This window comes from Sus scrofa, chromosome 15, assembly GCF_000003025.6.
Source record: "Sus scrofa isolate TJ Tabasco breed Duroc chromosome 15, Sscrofa11.1, whole genome shotgun sequence".
NCBI lineage: Eukaryota > Metazoa > Chordata > Mammalia > Artiodactyla > Suidae > Sus > Sus scrofa.
Genome location: NC_010457.5, coordinates 3,957,945 through 3,981,563, shown reverse-complemented (window position 1 = coordinate 3,981,563; position 23,619 = coordinate 3,957,945). Strand labels below are relative to the sequence as shown.

Sequence of the window (23,619 nt, the reverse complement as noted above, 5' to 3'; positions counted from 1 at the left end):
CAACCTGGAAATTGTAGGAAACGGGGAAAGAGAGGAAGTTGAGCTATAATAAGTAGATACGAAAGCATTCCCTACTCATGGCTTAAAATGTTTTGCCCTCAGGTATTTCTACTGCTGAAAAAATTAGTTGGGAAAACTAGCTCTTCTAAAATACAGTAAAACCTGTGAAAAGTGTAGTCCTTGCTTAACACTTAAGATGAATTACTAACATTTTTCATTCAAATAGCTTGGGTTTTTATTGTATATGTATATTTAGAGGCCAAAGCACATTCCAAGACAGGGTAAAAGTCTTTGTAAATTCGAAGGGCAAGGAATGAAGAAATGAAGGCTAACAAAAAGATACTTTTACTTTTAACAGAAAGTAAGTACATTTCAGGACCATACTATTATGCTGCTAAATATTATTGCCTAGACTGAGGATAAGTGAAGATTATTTTTATGATCTGCAAGATAAATTTTTTTAAGTTCAATCTAAATTTTCCTGCCAGATAGTGAAATCCAATTTAGTATTTCCCAGTCAGCCTAGTATCTCTTTCCTTCTTTTTCTATTGGTAAAAGAAATAAAAAGAAATGGAAAACATATGTCTCCATTCCATTTTTTGATAGTAGGATCATATAGTGCTATAGTTGAGCATTTGCTGGGTTACTGTGGTAGGCAGGATAATAGCTCTCCAAAGGTGTCCAGCCCCTAAAATCTAGAACCTGTGAATGTTACCTTAAGTGGCAAAAGAGAATTGAGATTCCACGTGAGGGGTTAACGATCCGGCGTTGCCGTGAGCTGTGGTGTAGGTTGCAGACGCGGCTCGGATCCCGCGTTGCTGTGGCTCTGGCGTAGGCCGGTGGCTACAGCTCCGATTCAACCCCTAGCCTGGGAATCTCCATATGCCCTGGGATCGGCCCAAAGAAATAGCAACAACAACAACAACAACAACAACAACAAAAAAAAGACAAAAGACAAAAAAAAAGACAAAAAAAAATAAAATAAAATAAAATAGGGCGAATAGCTTGGATTATCCAGGTGATTCCAATATAATTACAAGGGTCCGTAATAATAGAATAGGAAGGGAGGAGGGAAAGGGAGATAAATTTCGCTTGAAAAGGAAGGATTCAACCTACCCTTATAGGCTTTTAGAATGGAGGCAGGGAACCACAAGCCAAGGAGTATGTGCTGTGCAGACTGTAGGAATTGGAAAAGGCAAGGACTTGATTCTTCCTAAGAGCCTCCAGAAAGGAATACTGCCTTGATTTTAGCCCACTGAGGCCCATGCAAGATTACTAACCTTCAGAACAAGGTAATAATAAATTGTGTTGTTTTAGGCCATAAATTTGTGGTAATTTACTTTGGCAGTAAATAGGATATTAATGCAGTTAGTAAACTATTAGGACAGAGCACTCACAAATACTGAAGATTTGATGTTTTGGTAAATATTTTCTATCTGCAGTTGTTTATCTGGAAATCTGGACTATCTACAGCATGACTAAGGACTTCCTGGGAAAATTAGCCTGGAAAATAGCTGAGTCAGAATTAAGCAATTGAGCTTTGGAGTTGGAGGCTCAGACACTTAGAATCTCTCCTAGGGCTGGCTGTGTGACATTAGATAAGTCATTTAACCCCTCTACGCCTCTTTTTTCTTACAATAAACTTAAACCGTAAGTTTGTAGTGAGGATCACCTAAAATGAAATATATATAGCATTTAGCATGGTTCTGGCTCATATAAAACTTATACAGATTCAGATAGATAGATACTCAAAAAAACATGTGTCTTTCATCATAAAAGCAGAAGCTCTAGACAACATAGGAGCTCCCAAAGGCATATATACAGCAATTGATATTTGTAACAGCATTCTTGATTTGTCAAGTGTGAGATTTAAAATTTTTTTCTTTTGAAGATCTTTAAAATATGTGAGTATTGGTGCTAAAAGTGGAATATTTTTATACCTTCAAAATTAATGACCTGGAAAATTAATTTATGTGGAGTTTATATCAAGAGTGTCAAATGAACAAAATATTTTTAAGTGCATTTTCATTGAGACACAAACCTTAGCTCCTTCACTCGTTATTCTTCTGTACACCTATGAGCCACTTAACCTCTCTGAGCCTAAGTTTATTCTATAAAATTTAGATAATAGAATAGCCACCTGGCAGTATAGTTGGGAGGATTAGAGACATAATCTTAAGCATGAAGCATCTTGTATAGCATATAAGTAGGTGCACAATAGGTGGTAGTTATTCTTGTGAGTGTTACTTTGTGCTCTTCTAAAATTACCTGGCCTAAAGTGACCTAATTATGAAATCCTATGCATCTTCCTCCTCCTTTGTCTCAGTTTCTACTACATTTGATACTATTGAACATGTTGAAATTTTTTCCCTTCTTTTCTGAGATTCTTCCTGCTTCTGTGGTTTATTCTTTTTCAGATTTCTTTGCTCACTCTTTGTTCTTTGCCTACTCTTTAAATAAATTTGTATAGGCTTTAAAAGTTTTCTTTTTCATCTGCATTGTCCCTAGGTGCAAAATTCTTCATGGCACCTTTTCCTTGAGCAGCAGTTGGGGTGTCCCAGAGACATCTCCTTGTGGAGTATATCTAAAAATAAACCTATCATCATTTTCTGCATACTTTCTCTTTCCTCTCTCTGCCCATATGGACAACACTGTACATTCATTCATTCAATCAATTAATTAAATATTCATTGAGTGCCTCCGATGTTCTAAGCCCTGGTAGTGAAGTAAACAAATTACAAATCCTTACCCCAAAGGGAAACTATTTCTAGTGGGAGATAAAGCAAATAAAACATGTTGTGTGTCTGATATGGATAAATTCTGCGGAGAAAAATAAAACCGGAAAGAGAACTGAGGAGAGCCAAGATTACGATAAGGGTTGCAATTCTAAGTAGGATTCTTGGGGAAGTCAGGCACTAAAAGGGTGCCTTTTGAGCCAAGATCTGAGGAAGTGAGGGAAAAAGCCATGTGGATATTTGGAGGAAGTTTGTTCCAGGATGGGAAAATAGCAGTTGCATGCTGCAAGGCAGGGATATGCTGGCATTTGGGGGAGACCATTCAGTAGCCATTGTGTCTGGCCTGTTTGAGGGAGAGAGCAGTAGGAGAGAGGTCAGAGACTTAGAGGAAACATGATTGTGTTGGTCCTGCCTACCATTTTCTTACTTCACTGCTTAATCTATCATTCTCCTTTCATTTCCTCTAATATCTAGAAACTCACCACATTTTGCTCCAATTCCTGCATTACTCTCCTGTCTATTCTCTTCATCCTCACTGCTTTTGACTTAGTTCAAGCCTTTATTATTGGTCACCTGATCTACTGCTAGCCTCACATTTTATGTTCAACACTCATTCCAGAGATTTTCCTGAACTACTTCTGTGTTCCAGGCCCCACATTAAGTATTGTGGATATAATGGTTATCAAGCTAGGCATGACATGACCATTGTCCCTAACAAAATTCAGGGTAATTAGAAAATCATACAGGCAGTTAGTAACATGACTATATAAAAAGTGCTTTGAGAAGGGGCGTACAAGTAGTCTTAGTTACGTAGTGGTGAGTCATCACCTCCGATTTATGAGGATTAACACAAGCTTTCCGGGAGAAACTATCTACCTGTTGAGATCTAAAAGATAAGTGGGAGTTAGACCCTCAAAGGGAAAAGAATTTCCAAGCAAAAGGACCATTTTCACTGGTGTGGATGCCCAGAAAATAGAATTTGAATAATAACCAGATAGAGAGCAGAGGTGAGCGACTCAAACTGGAGCTGGAGAGGTGCAAAGGAACCAGATCCTGTCTGATATCTTCAGGTCCTTTTAAAGTGCTCTGTTAATCCATTTGTTACCAAAAACGATCATTTTATAAGTTGAATATAGTAATTTATCTGCCAGAAGTAGAATCTACCAATGATTTGCTGTTGGCTTTAGGTTAAATTGAAGTTCTATAACAGCACACTTTTTTTTTTTTTTTTTTTTTTTGGTCTTTTGTCTTTTTTAGGGCCGTACCCAGGGCATATGGATGTTCCTAGGCCTAGGGGTCAAATCATAGCTATAGCTGCCGGCCTACAACGCAGCCACAGTAACGGGGGATCTGAGCTGTGTCTGCAATGTACAGCACAGCTCACAGCAGTGCTGCATCCTTAACCCACTGAGCAAGGCTGGGGATCGAACCTGCGTCCTCATGGATGCTAGTCGGATTCTTTCCACTGAGCCACAATGGGAACTCCTATATATATAGATATAATTTTTTTTAATTGAGGTAACAATGACTTAAGAAGTTTCACATATACCACATAATATTTTCACTTACCTACAAAGTGCTCACCCCATAATTTTAATTTCCTTCTGGTTGATCCCCTTTACCCATTTCACATACCCCCACTCCCAGCTCCACACCCACTCCTCACCCTCCTGCAACCACTATCATGTTCTGTGTTTGTTTTGGTTTCATTTGTTCACTTATTTTGTTTTTTTAGGTTCCCCATATGAATAAAATCATATCACATGGTTTTTTTTTTCATTTAGCCTAATAAGCCCAGGGTCCATCCATGTTGTCACAAATGGCAAGATTTCATCCATTTTTATGCCTGAGTAATATTCCATTTTGTGTGTGTGTATGTGTGTGTGTGTAAATGTATTTATAAATAAATGAAAATATATTTTTAAACATCATCTTTATATATTCACTTGTTGGTGGACACTTAGGTTGTTACCATATCTTGGCTGTTGTAAATAATGTTGTGAAGAACATAGGATGCATGTATCTTTTCAAATTAGAGTTTTTGTATTCTTTGGGTAAATACCCAGAAGTGCGCTAGCTGGATCACATGGTGGTTTTTATTGTTAATTTTTTGTAACATCTCTATTTTGTTTTCTATAATAGATGCATCAGTTTACATTCCCACTGACAGTGTATGCAGGTTCCCTTTTTAGCACACAAAGTTCATTAATCTGCCTTTTGCCTCTTTACTGTCTGCTCCAAAAGCCCCACTCTTAGTTTATACACTAGAAGCATGGAACTGCTTGTAATTATTCTCTAGAAAAGGGAAATTTTAATTCTCCAGGCCTTAGCAAATGCTTGGAATATTCTTTGGTCCTTGCCAACCTTATGAATTCATTTTTGCTTTCAAAATTAATCTCAGATGTCATCTTCTTTAAAAATCTTTCCCTGAAAACTCAAAGCTAATCACTTCCTCTTCTTTGCTACCACTTGGAGTTATCTCAGTCTATGACAGTTTGTTTATATGTTAAACATCTCTCCTAGTGTGAGCTCTTTGAAGGTCTATGGATTTTTTGTTTTTGTTTCTGTGTATCCTTAGCTCCCAGCATATGCATGACACTCAGCTGCATTTAATAAATGTTTAATTTAATATAAATGAAGCCTCAGTTAATTTTGACCAAAAAAAAAAGGAGAGAATTATTTATAGGAAAGAATTCATATTAAAACTCATTTAAATCAAAAGATTGTGATAGCACTTAGCACATTTTACCAAAGGAATCAGACTTTTTCTCAGAGACAAGCCCACGCAGGGCAATCTGATGTATGACTCTGAGTTGCACCTTTTTTTTTTTTTTTTTTGAGGATCATAGACATTATATTCCTTTAAGTTTTATTGAATTATAGTTGATTTACACTTTTGTGGTAATTTCTGCTATACCACAAAGTGATTCAGTTATATGTATGTATATGTGAATATATATGTATATGTGAATATATATGTATATATATATATGTATATATACATACACAGACACACACACACACACATAACCATTTTTTTCAGATTCTTTTCCCATATAAGTTTTTATAGAATATTGGGTAGAGTACCCTGTGCTATACAGCAGGTCCCCATTGACTATTCATTCTAAATACAATATGTGTATATGCCAATCCTAAATCCCCAATCCATCTTTTCCCCCCAACATGTCTCCCTCTGGTAATGGTAAGTTTGTTTTTGAAGTCTGTGATTCTGTTTCTGTTCTGCGAAGAAGTTCATGTGTATCCTTTTTTTAGATTCCACATGTAAGTGATATATGATGTTTGTCCTTTTCTGTCTGATTTACTTCATTTAATGTGATAATCTCTATGTCCATCCATGTTGCTACAAATGGCATTATTCCATTCATTTTTATGCCTGAGTACTGTTTCATTGTATATATGTACCACATCTTTTTTTCTTTCCTTTCTTTATTACTCAATTAATTGATTACGTTTATAGTTGTACAATGATCATCACAATCCAATTTTAAAGGATTTCAACCTGCAACCCCAGTGCATCCCCCCACCCCCCAAACTGTCTCTTTTGGAAACCATAAGTTTTTCAAAGTCTGAGTACCACATCTTTATTGATTCCTCTGTCAGTGGACATTTAGGTTGCTTTCTTGTCTTGGCTATTGTAAATGGTGCTGCAGTGAATACACGGGTACATGTATCTTTTTGAACTATTGTTTTGTCTGGATATATGCCCAGAAATTAGTTTTTTGAGGAACTGCATACTGTTCTCCATAGTGGTTGTACCAATGTATATTCCCACCAACAGTGTGGGAAGGTTTCCTTTTCTGCACCCCCTGCAGCATTTATTGTTTGCAGTCTTTTTGATGACGGTCATTCTGACTGGTGTGAGGTGATAGATACTTCATTGTGGTTTTGGCTTGCATTTTTTTAATAATTAGAGATATTGAGCATCTTTTCGTGTGTGTTTTAGCCACCTGTATGTCTTCTTTGGAGAAATGTGTATTTATATCATCTGCCCATTTTTGGATTGGGTTGGGGTTTTTTTTGTTTGTTTGTTTTTTCTTATATCATGCTGTACAAGTTGCTTGTATATTTTGGAGACCCATCTCTTGTCAGTCACAATGTTTGCAAATATTTTCTCCCATTCCAAGGTTTGTCTTTTCATTTTGTTTATGGTTTCCTTTTATTGTACAAAATTTTTAAGTTTAATTAGGACCCATTTGTTTATTTTATTTTTATTTTCATTACTCTAGGAGATGGATCCAAAAAGATATTACTGCAGATTATGTCAAAGAATGTTCTGTCTGTCTTCCTCTAAAGAGTTTTATAGTATCTGATTATACATTTAGGTCTTTAATCCATTTTGAGTTTATTTTTGTGCTTGGTATAAGACAGTGTTCTAATTTCATTCTTTTATATGTTTCTGTCAAGTTTCCCCTGTACCATTTACTGAAGAGACTGTCTTTTCTTCATTGTATAATCTTGCCTCCTTTGTCCTAGGTTAGTTAGTCATGTGTGCTTGGGTTTATTTCTGGGCTTTCTGTCCTGTTCCACCAGTCTATATTTTATATGTTTCTGTGCCAGTGCCATACTATTTTGATGACCGTAACTTTGTAGTATAGTCTGAAGCCAGGGAGCATGATTCCTACAGCTCTGTTTTTCTTTTTCAGGATTGCTTTGGCTATCTTTTGTGTTTCCATACAAATTTTAAAATTTTTGATTGTAGTTCTGTGAAAAATGCCATTGGTAGTTTGATAGAGATTGCATTGAATCTGTAAATTGCCTTGGGTAGAGTAGTCATTTTGACAATGTTCCAATCCAAGAGCATGGTGTATCTTTCCATCTGTTTGTATCATTTTCATTTTTCTTTCAATAGCATCTTATAATAGTTTTCAGAATACAGTCCTTGGCCTCCTTAGGCAGGTTTATTCCTAGGTGTTTTATTCTTTTTGATGTGATGGTAAATGTGATTGTTTCTTTAATTTCTCTCTTTGTTCTTTTATTGTTAATGTATAGAAATGTGAAAGATTTCTGTGTATTAATTTTGTGTCATGCAACTTTATTGAGTTCATTGATGAATATTGCATTCTTAATTTAGCAATGTCTTTAGTTTTGACTTTTAAAACTTGCAGAAATTGCACTATCATATTTTGTGCACTATTACAGTTTTCATGAATTTTATACTTCCTTTACTGTCAAATAGTGATAGGCTCACCATTAAATATTTAAATTACTTTGTAAATTAATATTTGAATCAAAATATTTTTTCATTCTTGTTTTCTTAAAATCTCCATCTCTGGTCATTATTTTTTAAAAGCCTAGTGTTTTCTCATAGACAATGAATGATTTTACCAGTGCAGCTGTAAGTAGCTCAAAACACAAAACTAGCCATCCTGGCACTTCCAGAGACCCCAGTCTCAAGTTTAACCTCATCCAAGCCCATATATCCCTTACATAGGAACCTGTAAAGCATGCACCATAAAAACTATTGCAGGTGTTCCCCTCATGTCTCATTGGTTAATGAATCTGACTAGCATCTATGAGGACGTAGGTTCGATCTCTGGCCTTGCTCAGTGGGTTAAGTATCTAGCATTGCCATGAGCTGTGGTGTCCATTGCAGATGCGGCTCGGATCTGGTTTTGCTGTGGCTATGGCATAGGCCAGCAGCTACAGCTCTGATTTTATCCCTTGCCTTTAATATGTCACAGGTGTGGCAAAAACAAACAAACAAATAAAACAAGATGCCTCACAGAATCTTAGAATTCTTATCCAGTCACTATGGACAGTTCTGAAAAGAAGAAACATAAATGACAAGTAAATATTTTTAAAAATTAAAACTTACTACTGATCACTGAAAACGAAGAAAGATTTGTGTTGTTGTTGCTTTTTAGGGCTGCACCTGTGGTGTATGGAAATTGCCAGGGTAGGGGTCGAGTTGGAGCTACAGCTGCTGGTCTTCGCCACAGCTGCAGCACCATCAGATCCGAGCTGTGTCTGCAACCTATACCACAGCTAACAGCAACGCTGGATCCTTAACCCACTGAGTGAGGCCAAGGATCCAACCCGCATCCACATGGATCCTAGGTGGGTTTGTTAACCGGGGAGCCACAAAGGGAACCCCAAGAAATATATTTTTAATCCTTTCTCACTGTCAAGGTTTTTTACTTTTTAATACTAGTAATACACTTGAAAATAAGTGTGCTATGTAATGGGTTCTCTGACTTTCTGTTGATGAAAGTATAAACTGGCCTGTTTTTTGAGGGCAAAAACAGTATACATTGAAAAAATTTTAGATGTCCACACTTATCGATAGCTCAAAATATCCATCCTGATGGAAATGTTTTACGAGTGGTGGTGGTGGTGGTTGCACAACATTATGAATGTACTAAATACCACTAAATTTTTCACTTTAAAGTAATTTTAGGAGTTTCCATTATGGTTCAGTGGAAATGAATCTGACTAGCATCCTTGAGGCCTCAGGTTCAAACCCTGGCCTTGTTCAGTGAGTTAAAGATCAGGCATTGCTGTGAGCTATGGTGTGGGTTGCAGACACAGCTCAGATGCTGCTTTGCTGTGGCTGTGATGTAGACCAGCAGCTATAGCGCTGACTCAGCCCCTAGCCTGGAAACCTCCATATACCATGGGTGTGGCCCCAAAACAAGACTAAATAAATAAAATAGTAAATTTTGTTATGTGAATTTTACCTTAGTAAATTATGTTTTTAAATATTCATCCTAAGGAATTAATCTAGAAATGTTAATGAATAAGGAGGTTCAGTTCAGCATTTTTTATAATAGCAAAAATTTATGAACAAAATCAATGCTTAATAGAGAGCAATTATATGTGGTACATCTATATGCTAGAACACCATGAAGCTATTGCAGATAGTATTTGTAACAGATTTTTAATGAAATAGGGAACTGCTCAAGAGAATGTATCACATGAAGAACATTGAATACAACATTATACATTTGGACAGTTTTATAAAACAAGCATACATAGAAAAAGATGAGAAAAAAATTGTGAGTGTTCCTAGAGCTTCTTTAAGCACGTGAAGTCCTTTCCCCAAGAATTTAAATGGCAGGGTTTTCATTTGAAGTCTCTTGTGGTTGAGTCTGTTAAGATCATCAGCCATGGGGACTCTGATTTTGTCACTGATCCGTGCATTATACTCAGAACCTTAACCATCGTGGTACAAAGAACCAGAATAGGAGAAAATGTTATTAACACACGGAATTGTGATGTTATATTTGGCAGTTGATACTGTCTTTTAGCTGTAAATAGGTTAAATAGGATTGAGAGGCCACCTTGGAACAACAAATTTATTGAATATTTACTGTGTGTCTGACAGTTTTCTACAACATCCATCATCTCATGTAATCTTTACAGAAACATCACCAAGTAAAAAGTCTATATAACCACTTTACAGGTGGGGCAAATAAAAGTTGAATGTTTTGCTCTGGTTTACATAGAGCAAGTGTAAATTGAGTACAGCTGAGTACTAAATTGAGTAAATTATTAAACTGAGTAGTAAATTGAGTCTCAAACACTACTACCCTGCTTCTAAATCCATTCTTTTTCTACTACACAAAATAGGTTTTATTTTTCTGTGCCGTGCTGGACATCGCTACCACAAAGCCTCAATTAGAAAGTCTTCGGTTTACAAATACAGTATGTTCTAAATGTGTTTCAAAGTTATGTTCTAAATGTGTTTCTAAATTAGAAGTGTCTACATGTAATGTCCTTTCCCATAGGTATAGCATTAAACTCATTAAGAGTCAACCCTGAAGAGTGGTTTTTCAGGTCTGAATTGGCAAATACTCAGTACTTAGAATGCCATTCCCAGAACAGTTGCTAATATTTATTGAAATTTTCCATGTGCCAGACACTGTTCTAAATTCTTTACTTAGTAACCCTGAAATCATCTTAGCAGCCCTAGTAAATACCAGTATGATCCATGTTTTCATGTAAGGAAGCACAAGGTCACATAGGTAGTTGGTACTAAAGCCAAGATTGGAATCCAACCAATCTGAACTTTACTGGTCCTAGTAGCACAGTGTTCCAGGCAGCCACTGAGAAATCCAAATTGGCACTCATGCTATTCACAATTTGTCTATGTCCTAAAATGTGTAATGCACATTGCCTCTCAACCCTGGCTACAGGTCAGAAATAATTATGGGTTTTCTAGACATAGAGGTCCAATCCAACTGTGGACAAAATGAATCAATAACTTCTAAGTTGGGTTATGGATAACTATGTTAAGATGTTCCACAGATGATTTAGGCGTATAGCTGTCTTATATACATACAACAGATGGAATTGTTATGGTCTCTCAGCCTCATATATCTCAAGGGTTTTTAATACAACATTTATAAAAATGTTAAGCAAGGTATTACTGCTTATTGATTACTAGTATGGGCTCTGGAGCTAGACTTTCTGACTATAAATTTATTAATTTTGTTAGTTTAAACATGTGACTTAATTTGTCTAAACCTTAGTTTTTTGATGCATGAAATAAGGGCAAATTTTTTAAATAACATAGAGAGTGGTTGTTATTATCAAGAAAATAAGTACAAGTGAAACTCTTCAACGCAGTGCCTGACAAACAGTTAAGTCCCCGAAGTTTGATAGTTGTATAAACGTACACTAATAATGTAAGTAATAATCAGTAAGCAATATGAGTAGGGTAGTCATTACATGCTATAGGGACTAACCACAGCATTTGAGACAGGTGAGAGAGCTTCCCAGAGGTGATGGCATTTTCAGAGGTCATGTGAAATATGACCAGAAGCTGTTGCATAAGATCCTCCCAAAGCGTTGGGTCTATTGTGAGAGATAGCTTGAGAAGAATAAGCAGAGGAGTTGGAGTTTTTTGTTGAAAGTTACAATAATGAGGGATAGACTTGCATCTGAGTTCCTTAGTATTGGATTTTGGGTTTTTTTGTTGTTTTTTTGTTTTTTGTCTTTTTGCTATTTCTTGGGCCGCTCCTGCGGCATATGGAGGTTCCTAGGCTAGGGGCCAAATCGGAGCTGTAGCCACCAGCCTACACCAGAGCCACAGCAACACGGGATCCAAGCCACGTCTCCAACCTACACCACAGCTCACGGCAACGCCAGATCGTTAACCCACTGAGCAAGGGCAGGGATCGAACTCGCAACTTCATGGTTCCTAGTCGGATTCGTTAACCACTGCGCCACGACAGGAACTCCAGTATTGGATTTTGAATCTCAGTTGATCTGCATTATATCAGTTCTTTAAGAACTGCAAAGGACTTAATACTCTCTCCCACCTCTTACCTTCTATGGTATTTTATTTGTACCTCTGCTTTTGTGGTGATTTTTTTTTACACTGATATCCTCAACTCTTTGTTCTTAAAACACCCAGGAGCACCTGAAAGTGGTCTTTTACATACCAGGTTTTCAAAATATTACTGTATTGAATTAAGACAGAAGACTTAGTTATTTTCTTTAATGTTAGTTTAATAGAGGAGCTGTGATGTATATGTAATGCTAACAACATGGAATTCTAAATAATAAACATAACTCCAATTATGTAAATGAGAGATACCTACATTGGAGTTAATAAGTTATTTGTAGCTTTAAGAGCCAGAAAGAGCCAGATTTTATTAACAATCTATGGAATGTTTTTGGTAGGTTAGCATTTGTTATTTCTTCCAAGATATATTTTAATCATAATATTTAAATTTGAGTGTGAACCCTAGTGATACCTATTTATTCCCATAGTCTGTCTGAAGAAGTAAGCAATACCAGATCTAATCTCTATTTTTGAAGCAAGGAAGAGAGGGAAGAAAGGAAAGAAGATAGGTAAGTAGGTGAGCATGGAGGAGAATTTAAAATGCTTATCCTGGTGTTCCCGTTATGCCACAGTGGAAATGAATCCAACTAGGAATCATGAGGTTACTGCTTTGATCCCTGGCTTTGCTCAGTGGGTTAAGGATCTGGCATTACCATGAGCTGTGATGTTAAGTCCGCAGACGCGGCTCAGATTTGGTGGTGCTGTGGCTCTGGCATCAGCTGGCAACTGTAGCTCTGATTTGACCCATAGCCTGGGACCCTCCATATGCTGTGGGTGTGGCCCTAAAAAGAAAAATCAAGATGCCTATCCTGTATAATTTTGTCCCCTCAGAAAATCTTACAGGGGTGGGGTTAGAAGTAGAAGACCTGGAAGGTCAGGTTCTTATGAAACCACAAAGCAGCACACCTACTTGGAAAACCAGTTTGTGCTGAGCAGGAACATGCAACTGGGACTGAGCTGGGGTGGATTCTTTCAATTTCTTTCAGTTTCTTTCCCTTTGCGTGTTTTCCACCCTATCAGTCATTTCAAAGGCACATGGATTTAAATAGTGACAGACACATTTGATACTTTACCCTTTAGCCCAGTAGAGTGTGTCTACTTTCCTCACAATAATGAGGAATTTGCAATATCACAAGATCTAAAAACATTTATAGGATAAAAGCCAGGCTTATAAACCTTGTTTTACTGTATGCTATTATTGTGCTATGTTAAATGGATATACTCTGTTTTTTCCCTAGAGGAAATCGTAGTTTGAATTCTAACTAATAAGTATTTAATTGAAAAGATGTGTTTGAAATGGATTTCATAGATATTTTTCTGGAATGGGCTAGCACTTAGGAGAAGTTAGACTTTAATTTCTTCCTTCCATTTTCCATATATAGTATGTTATATACCTTCTACTTTTCATAATATATAATGTGATCAAAATTTGGTATTATACTAATATAATTTGTTGAAGTGAATTTGACCTGATTTGAATTAAAAGCTCTTTGGAAATGAATATGTTAGGAACTAGAAATGTTCCTATAGGTGTTCCTGGATACTGTACTAGTTCTCTCATAGACTTTTTGCATTATTCCATCAAATAGGAAATAACTGAAACCCCTCAAGCCCAAGTTATACTTTTTTTGGGGGGGGAGGCGGTAATTTACTGTTTTGGAATTGAAAATGCATTTCTTCCTTTGAAACCCATGTAGTACATTGAGCGAGGTTCCTAGGACAGAATTTCCAGAGATCTTTTCATCCTAAAATGGGAGGCCTTGTCTGATTTCTGGATCATTGTTGACAACTACATAACTGGAAATGAGAAGAAGCCCTAGAAAAGAGAATTCCAGAGGGATTTCACCTTACAATATTGCTGAATTAATGATACTTTGAAAAAAGCACACGTTGCTAAAGCAGATCTTAATTAATATGTTCCTGTACCATCATCATAATGATATGTAAAAGTTTTTTTCCTATAACTCTTTCTTAATCTCAACCTTTTGCCACTAACTTTTTTTTTTTTTTTTTTTTTGGTCTCAATTACCTCACTTATTTCCATTTTAATATATAGTACTGGTATTTTTATATGCTATCAATCGCTTTGTAATAAAACAGAAATAATTTTTAAAAGTATCACGTTTAAGATGTATTACAAACCACTAACAGAGCAATTGGGAAAGATGGAATAGAGCACTAGACTTGGGCTCAGGTTCTAGCACCACAATTTTCCAATTCAGGGCAAAACTTTGGCCTCTCTCAAGAGACTATTTTTCTCATATACTCTAAGATCTTAATGCTGATTAAGTCATGTTATATTTGGGAAAGTATATGGTATAAACTAGAAAGATAATTACATATTAGTTGAATCTATATCAGGTTTTCATAGGTTAGGGAAAATATATTGTGGTTTTTCTTCCTTTTTAAATCTGTTATTCCTGTGACCGAATTGTTACAGTTTGGTGCATTCACTAGGAATGAGTCTAGGCATTCTGGATTTTGAGCATTTGTGAAAAATCTAATGAATGCCACATCGGTGCTGTGCCCAGAGAGCTTCCTCTAGAGAAGGCTTATCCCTTGAACTTCCATGTTGCATCAGTGCCAGTAGACAGAACCTATGACAAGAGGAAGCCTTCTCCAAGCCTCCAAAGCAGCACCCTGAAACATATATTCTTATAGACTTTGTGCTATATAGTATTGATTTGTCATGGTTTTCCTTCAAAAGCCATTTTATTCTTAACACAATTAAACAACAGTGCAATTGTGAGAATATAACTATACTCACTGTATTTCTTGTTACAAATGGGCCTTTCCCTGAGGTGGGTCTAGGCTCTTTTATGGAGACCTGCCATCTTCATGTTGGCCTTTGTTCTGAGCCAGCTTTTTCTAAAGACTGGAACTTCCTTCAGTCTGTTTCATATCCAAGCCAAAAAACTCTGTACCCATGAACTCTATTAATGAAGCTGTATTATACTGTGATTGGAAACCTTTTTGGGAGTTCCCTTGTGGCTCAGCAGAAACTAATCTGACTAGCATCCTTCAGAATGCAGGTTCACTCCTTGGCCCCGCTCAGTGGATTAAGGATCCGGCTTTGCTGTGAACTGTGGTGTAGATCACAGATGGGGCTCAGATCCTCCGTTGGTGTGGCTATGGCGTAGGCCTGCAGCTATAGCTCCAATTTGACCCTTATTCTGGGAACCTCCACATGCCATGGGTGTGGCCCTAAAAAGACAAAAAAAACAAAAAGAGAGAGAGAGAATTGAAGCATGCTCGTGTTGGGAGATGGTGCCGTGCTAATAATACTTCCTACAAGTACTGTATATGTGAATAAGGTATTATGTTGTGGAACTCAAATGAAAACTCTGCGGATTATGTAAAAACTATGTTAACAATATCTTTAAGTTATTTGAGAAAATGAGGAGACCTAGATCACAGCCCTTATATCACTGTTATGACCTTCATTTGGCAAGTCACCCTTTTAGATCTGTTTGCTTGAAAATGAAGTAACATCTGGGAAATTGCTAAGGCTTTTTCCAGTGTAAATTTCTATTACTCTTTTTATTAAAATTTGAGGTGATAAAAACTTGGTCATACTGTACATAAATGATTGTTTTACTCAAGAGTTATTAATAGTGTATAATTTTACATTGCAGACTTGTCTTCTAAAAATAGACAAAAGTATAATTGTATTTTTCCCTAAGTGTTTATTGCTTTATATGCTGTATTTCTTGATCAGACTTCTTCATTTTGAGAAGGAAAATATTTTTCTAAGGAGAATCTCTTATCCTTTTTATTTCCTACTAGCTCTTCCCCACCCCCACCACCCAAAGATAACCTCCCCCTGCATCCATACTTGAAAAGTAAGTCTCGGAGTTCCCATCATGGCTCAGTGGTTAACGAATCTGACTAGGAACCATGAGGTTGCGGGTTCAATCCCTGGCCTTGCTCAGTGGGTTAGGGATCTGGTGTTGCAGTGAGCTGTGGAGTAGGTCACGGACGTGGCTCGGATCCCTGGGTTGTTGTGGCTGTGGTGTAGGCCGGTGGCTACAGCTCCAATTTGGCCCGTAGCCTGTGAACCTCCATATGCCGCGGGAGCGGCCCAAGAAATGGCAAAAAGACAAAAAGACAAAAAAAAAAAGTAAGCCTGACAACCACAAAACCAACAAAGTCTGGGACATTATTCTCTGCAGTGAAGATAGACCAATGCTTGGCAACTGTGTTGTAAAAATATAATTCAGAGGGAGTAAATTCATGCAAAACTGTCACAAATAGTATGATTTATAGCATAGCACAGTCAAAAGGGAAATGTCATTTCTTCACTTTCATACACACATGCGTGCATACACACACGCGGACACACACCAACACACACACACACACACACACTTGCTTTCCACCATTTTTGCCTCTGTTCTCCTTAAAAAAAAATTTACAGGAGTTCCCATCATGATTCAGTGGTTAATGAATCTGACTAGCATCCATGAGTACAAAGGTTCAATCCCTGGCCTTGCTCAGTGGGTTAAGGATCTGATGTTGCCATGAGCTGTGGTGTGGGTTGTAGACATGGCTTGGATCCTGCATTGCTGTGACTGTGGCTGGCAGCTACAGCTTCGATTTGACCCCTAGCCTATGGACCTCCATATGCCACCAGTGCAGCCCTAAAAAGACCAAAAAAAAAAAAAAAAAACCAAAAACTCACAACTACGTATCAGCTTCACAACTACAATATTCATCTTGGTACGTATATATGTAGTTTACATACAGTTATTTTTATTCCCCCTGGTATATTTATGTATTTATGTATTATAGCTTTTGAAAGATCACCACTCTTTAATGTACATCAGTGGTATTGCATAACCAGAGATACCACTATATGACTTACAGGGCTTATACATGACCATCCAGTCTGTTTTAGCTCTCCAGTTGGCTGTAAGTGCTAATCCAAAAGGGATACATTGAGGAGAGAGATGACCCAGAAGAAACAATCCATAAGATAAGGCATCACACTGACCACAGAAGCTCTGGCATTATAATAACACCAGGACTGGACCTGAGCTCTACTGGTCAGCAACTATCACCAGACCCCAAGAAACATAAATGCTGTGGAACACTCCAAAAGAAGGAGGCCTAAAGATTCATGTAAGACAAACACTGAGAGGAGCCAAGAAAGACGTTATTTATTTTTATATTTTATTTTTTATTACTCAGTGAATTGCTTAGATTTATAGTTGTACAATGATCATCACAACCCAATTTTATAGGATTTCCATCCCACAGCCCCAGAACATCCCCCCACCCCCAAACTGTCTACTTTGGAAACCATAAGTTTTTCAAAGGCTGTGAGTGAGTTGTGTCCTTTTGTCAGATTTCACGTCAGTGAAAGCATTTGAAGTTGGTGTCTCATTGTATGGCTGACTTCACTTAGCGTGACAATTGCTAGGTCCATCCATGTTGCTAAAAATGCCAGTATTTTGTTCCTTTTAATGGCTGAGTAATATTCCATTGTGTATATGTACCACATCTTCTTGATCCACTCCTCTGTCGATGGACATTTAGGTTGTTTCCATGTCTTGGCTATTGCAGATAGTGCTGCAATGAACATTGGAGTACATGTGTCTTTGCAAGTCATGTTTTTCTCTGGATAGATGCCCAGGAGTGGGATTGATGGATCAAATGGTAATTCTATTTTTAGTTTTCTGAGGAATCTCTATCCTGTTTTCCACAGTGGTTTCACCAATTTACCTTCCCACCAACAGTGTACTAGGGTTCCTTTTTCTCCACACCCTCTCAGCACTCATTGTTTGTAGACTTTTTGATGATGGCCATTCTGGCTGGTGTAAGGTGGTACCTCATAGTGGTTTTGATTTGCATTTCTCTAATAATGAGTGGGTTGAACATCTTTTCATGTGTTTCTTGCCATCTGTATGTCTTCTTTGGAGAACTGTTTAGATCTTCTGCCATTTGTAGATGGAGTTGTTTGTTTTTTTGGTATGGAGCTGCAGAAGGTGTTTATAAATTTTGGAACATAAACCCTTGTTAGTTGATTAATCTGCAAAGATTTTCTCCTATTCTATGGGTTGTCTTTTTGTTTTGTTTAGGGTTTCCTTTGCTGTGCAAAAACTGTTAAGTTTGATTAGGTCCCATTTGTTTATTTTTGTTTTTATTGTCACTACTGTAATAGGTGGATTTGAGAAGATGTTGCTGTCATTTATGTCAGAGAGTGTTTAGCCTATGTTTTCCTCTAAGAGTTTTATAGTGTCTGGACTTATATCTAGGTCTTTAATCCATTTGGAGTTGATTTTTGTGTATGGTGTTAGGGAGTGTTCTAATTTCATTCTTTTCCATGTGGCTGTCAGTTTTCCCAGCACCACTTATTGAACAAGCTGTCCTTTCTCCATTGTATGTTCTTGCCTCCTTTGTCATAGATGAGTTGGCTGTGGGTTGAATTCTGGGCTTTCTATCCTGTTCCTCTGATCTATATTTCTGTCTTTGTGCCAGTACCATATGGTTTTGATGACTGTTGCTTTGTAGTATAGTCTGAAGTCAGGGAGCCTGATTCCTCCAGCTCCCTTTTTCTTTTTCAGGATGTCTTTGGCTCTTCTGGGTCTTTTGTGCTTCCAAACAAACTTTAAGATACTTTGTTCCAGTTCTGTGAAAAATGTCTTGGTAATTAGATAGGGATTGCATTGAATCTGTAGATTGCCTTCTATTGGATAGTCATTATGACAATATTGACTCTTCCAGTCCACCAGCATGGTATATCTTTCCATCTATTTGTGTCATCTTTCATTTCTTTCATCAGTGTCTTATAGTTTTCAGAGTACAGGTGTTTTGTCTCTTTAGGTAGGTTTACTCCTAGTATTTTATTCTTTTGGATGTGATGGTAAATGGAATTTCTTCCCTAATTTCTCTTTCTGCTCTTTCATTGTTGTGTATAGAAATTCCATCAATGTCTGTGTATTAATTTTGTATCCTGCGACTTTGCCAAATTCATGGATGAGCTCTAACAGTTTTCTGGTAGAGTCTTTAGGATTCTTCAGGTATAGTATCATGTCATCTGCAAATAGTGATAGTTTTACTTCTTCTTTTCCAATTTGGATTCCTTTTATTTCTTTTACTTCTCTGATTGCTCTGGCTAGGACTTGAAGAATAATGGCAAGAGTGGACATCTTTGTCTTGTTCCTGATATCAGAAGGAATTCTTTCAGCTTTTCACCATTGAGAATGATGTTAGCTGTGGGTTTGTCATATATGGCCTTTATTGTGTTGGTGTAGGTTCCCTCTGTGCCCACTTTCGGAGGGTTTTTATCAGAAATGGGTGTTGGGTTCTGTGAAAGGCTTTTTCTGCCTCTACTGAGAGGATCATATGGTTTGTATTCTTCAGTTTGTTAATGTGGTGTAGTATCACACTGATGGATTTGCGGATATTGAAAAACCCTTGCATCCCTGGGATAAAATCCTACTTGATCATGATGTGCAATCCTTTTAATGTATTGTTGGATGTGGTTTGCTAGTATTTTGTTGAGGATTTTTGCATTGATGTTCATCAGTGAAATTGGCCTGTAATTTTCTTTTTTTGTGGAATCTTTGTCTGGTTTTTGGTATCAGGTTGGTGGTGGCCTCATAGCATGAGTTTGGGAGTGTCCCTTCCTCTGCAATTTTTTGAAATAGTTTCAGGAGAGGTGTTAGCTCTTCTCTATATATTTGCTGGAATTTGCCTGTGAAGCGATCTGGTCCTGGACTTTTGTTTGTTGGATTTTTTTTTTTTTTTTTTTTTTTTTGTCTTTTTGCTATTTCTTTGGGCCGCTCCCGTGGCATATGGAGTTCCCAGGCTAGGGGTCGAATCAGAGCTGTAGCCACCGGCCTACACCAGAGCCACAGCAACGCGGATCCAGCCTGTCTGCAACCTACACCACAGCTCACGGCAACACCGGATCGTTAACCCACTGAGCAAGGGCATGGACGAACCCGCCACCTCATGGTTCTAGTCCGATTCGTTAACCACTGCGCCACCATGGGAACTCCTGTTGGATGTTTTTTAATCACAGTTTCAATTTCAGTTCTTGAGATTGGCCCATTCATCTGTTCTATTTCATCTTGGTTTATTCTTGGAAGATTGTACTTTTCTAAGAATTTGTCCATTTCTTCTAGGTTTTGCGTTTTATTGGCATATAGTTGAATATAGTAGTCTCTCATGATCTTTGGTGTTTCTGTGATGTCCATTGTTATTTCTCCTTTTTCATTTCTAATTTTATTGATTTGAGTCCTCTCTCTTTTTTTCTTGAGAAGTCTGGCTACGTGTTTATCAATTTTGTTGATTTTTTCAAAGAACCAGCTTTTCGTTTCATTGATCTTTTCTATGGTTTTCTTCATTTCTGTTTCATTGATTTCTGCTCTGCTGTTTATGATTTCTATCCTTCTACGAACTTTAGGTCTTATCTGTTCTTCTCTCTGGAGCTGCTTTAGATGTAAAGTTAGTTTGTTTATTTGAGTTTTTTCTTGTTTCCTGAGGTGGGCTTGTATTGTTATAAACTTTCCTCTTAGGATGGCTTTTGCTGCATCCCATAGGTTTTGGAGTGTTGTATCTTTGTTGTCATTTGCTTCTAGGTATTTTTTAGTTTGCTCTTTGGTTTCTTCAGTGATCCTTAGTGTTCAGTAGCATGTTGTTGAGTCTCTACGTGTTTATGTTTTTTGCATTTTTTTTCTTGTTGTTTTCCAGTCGTATAGCCTTGTGGTCAGAAAAGATGCTTGATATGACCTCATTTCCTTAAAGTTACGGAGGTTGGATTTGTAGCCCAGGATATGATCATGTTAGAGGATGTTCCATGTGCACTTGAGAATAATGTGTATTCTGTTGCTTTTGGATGGAATGTCATCTTAATATCTATTAAGTCCATCTGGTTTAATGCTTCATTCAGGGCCTGTGCTTCCTTATTGATTTTCTGTCTGGATGACCTGTCCATTGCAGTAAGTGGGGTGTTAAAGTCCCCCACTATTATTGTGTTATTGTCAATTTCTCCTTTTAAGGTTGTTAGCAGTTGCCTTATATATTGTGGTGAACCTATGTTGGGTGCATAGATATTTAAAATCGTTATATCTTCTTGCACTGATCCTTTGATCAGTAGGTAGTGACCTCCTTGTCCCTTAAAATATTCTTCATTTTAAAGTCTTTTTGTCTGATATGAATATGGCTACTCCAGCTTTCCTTAGATTCCCGTTTGCATGGAATATTTTCCACCATCCTCTCACTTTCAATTTGTATGTGCCCCTAGAAGTGAAGTGAGTCTCTCAAAGACAGCATATATGTGGATCCTGACTTTGTATCCATTCAGCCAGTCTCTGTCTTTTGGTTGGGTCATTTAGTCCATTAACATTTATGGTAATTATTGATATGTATGTTCATACTGCCATTTTTTTAATTGCTTTGGATTTGTTTTTTTGCTCTTTTTTCTCCTTCTCTTGTTCTTTCCTCATCTAATGACTATCTGTAGTGTTGTATTTGAGTTGATTTTTTTTATTTCTTCCTGTATCAATTGTAGATTTTTGGTTTGCAGTTATTCCTGAAGTTTTGATATGAGTCTAATATATATATATATATAGTGAGATTTTTTTAAGTTGTTGTTTTCTTAATTGCAAGTTCATTTCCAGTGTCCTGTATTTGTACCCACCTCTTCTCATGATTTCTGATTTTGGTGGCATAATTGTGCATGGATGATTTCGTATCTTTACTGTACATATACCTCTACTGGTGAGCCTTGTCATTTGTGGTATTGTTGTTTCCTGTTGCTGTCTTTTCTTTTCTGCCTAGAGAAATTCCTTTAGTATTTGTTGTAAGGCTGGTTTAGTGTTGCTGAATTTTCTTAGTTTTTGCTTATCTGTAAAGGTTTTGATTTCTCCTTCAAATCTGAATGAGAGCCTTGCTGGGTAAAATAATCTTGGTTGGAGGTTTTTTCCTTTCATCATGTTAAGTATATCATGCCACTCCCTTCTGGACTGCAGAGTTTCTGCTGAAAAATCTTCCGATAACCTTATTGGGGTTCCTTGTATGTTATTTGTTTCTTTTCCCTAGCTGCTTTCAAGATTTTCTCTTTGTCTTTAATTTTGGTCAGTTTGATTAATATGTGTCCCAGTGTATTCCTCCTTGGTTTATTTTATATGGTAGTCGTTGTGCTTCCTGGATTTGAGTGGTTCCTTCCCCATGTTAGGGAAGTTTCTGGCTATTATCTCTTGGAATATTTTTTCTGTCCCCTTCTCTCTCTATTCTCCTTCTGGCACCCCTAAATATGGATGTTGGTGTGTTTAACATTGTCCCAGACTTCTCTGAGATTCTCTTCATTTGTTTTCAATCTTTTTTCTCTTTTCTGTTCTGCATCTGTAATTTCCACAAATCTGTCCTCCACCTCACTTATTCATTCTTCTGCCTCCTGTATTCTGCTTTAGCTGCTTCTAGTGAATTTTTATTTCAGTTATTGTATTTTGCATCTGTTCTTGTTTACGTTGAATATCTTGTATCTCTTTGCTCAGTGTTTCTTTAAGTTATCCATCTTTGCCCCAGTTTTCAATGTCTTGCATCATCTTCAGCATCAACAGTCTAAAGTCTTTTTCCTGGAGGCTGAGAATCTCCTCATCACTTAGCTGATTTTCTGGGGTTTTTTCCTTTCTCCCTCATCTGAGTTATAGTTCTCTGTCTTTTCATTTTTATAGGTTTGTGGTGTGGTGACCTTTTTATAGATAATAAAATTGTAGCCTCTCTTACTTCTGGTATCTGTCCCCCTTGTAGCTGAAGTCGATTCGGGGGGCTTGCTGTAGGCTTCCTGATGGGAGGGGTTGATGTCTGCCCACTGGTAGGTGGAGCTAATTCCTACCCTCTGATGGTTAGGCCTTTGTCTCTGGATGGGGTTAGAGGCGGCTGTGTGCCTGAGGGGTCTCTAGGCAGCCTGTTTACTGAGGGGCAGGGCTGTGATCCCACCTGGATTGTTGTTTGTCTTGGGGCTTCTCAGTGCTGATGGTTGGGGCCAGATTTTCCCAAAATGGCCACCTCCAGAGAAAGGCAGTGCTGCTGAATATTCCCGAGAGCTTTGCTTCCAATGTCCTACCCTCACAATAGGCCACATTCACCCCTGTTTTCCCAGGATGTCCTCTAAGAACTGCCGTCAGATTTGACCCAGATTCCTAAGGAGACTTTGCTTTGCCCTGGGACCCAGTGCACATGAAAGTCTGTGTTTGCCTTTTAAGAATGGGGTCTCTGTTTCCCCCAGTCCTGTGGAGTTCTTGTGCACAAGCCCCACTGGCCTTCAATGCCAAATGCTCCATGGGCTCTTTTTCCCAGTGCCAGATCCCCACACTTGGGAGTTTGATGTGGAGCTTAGAACTCTCACTCCTGTAGTTGAGTCTCTCTGAACCAGTTAGTTTCCAGTATGGAGCTTCCCACCCAGGAGGTATGGGGCTCCTTATATCACGTAATCACCCTTCCTACCTCTTGATGTGGCCTCCTCTTTGTCTTCTGGAGTAGGATATCTTTTTGAAGGTTTCTGGTCCATTTGGCTGAAGATTGCTCAGCCTTTAGTTGTGAACTTTGTTGTTTTTAGGAGAG

General features: G+C 37.7%; 1 protein-coding gene across 19 annotated transcripts in view; it reads left to right on the top strand.

The window, feature by feature from the left end:
• The window catches only part of MBD5 (methyl-CpG binding domain protein 5), a 446,601-nt gene that overhangs the window by 114,896 nt on the left and 308,086 nt on the right, over window positions 1–23,619 (top strand). For 2 of the 19 annotated variants that reach the window (XM_021076108.1, XM_021076109.1), the window contains exon 1: window positions 11,830–12,554. The exons of 16 other annotated variants lie outside the window; for them this stretch is intronic. The gene's annotated coding sequence lies outside the window, so the exon portion shown is untranslated. Of the gene's footprint in view, window positions 1–9,343; window positions 10,401–11,829; window positions 12,555–23,619 lie in introns of those variants that run through there. One more of the 19 variants, XM_021076107.1, reaches the window with a different exon arrangement.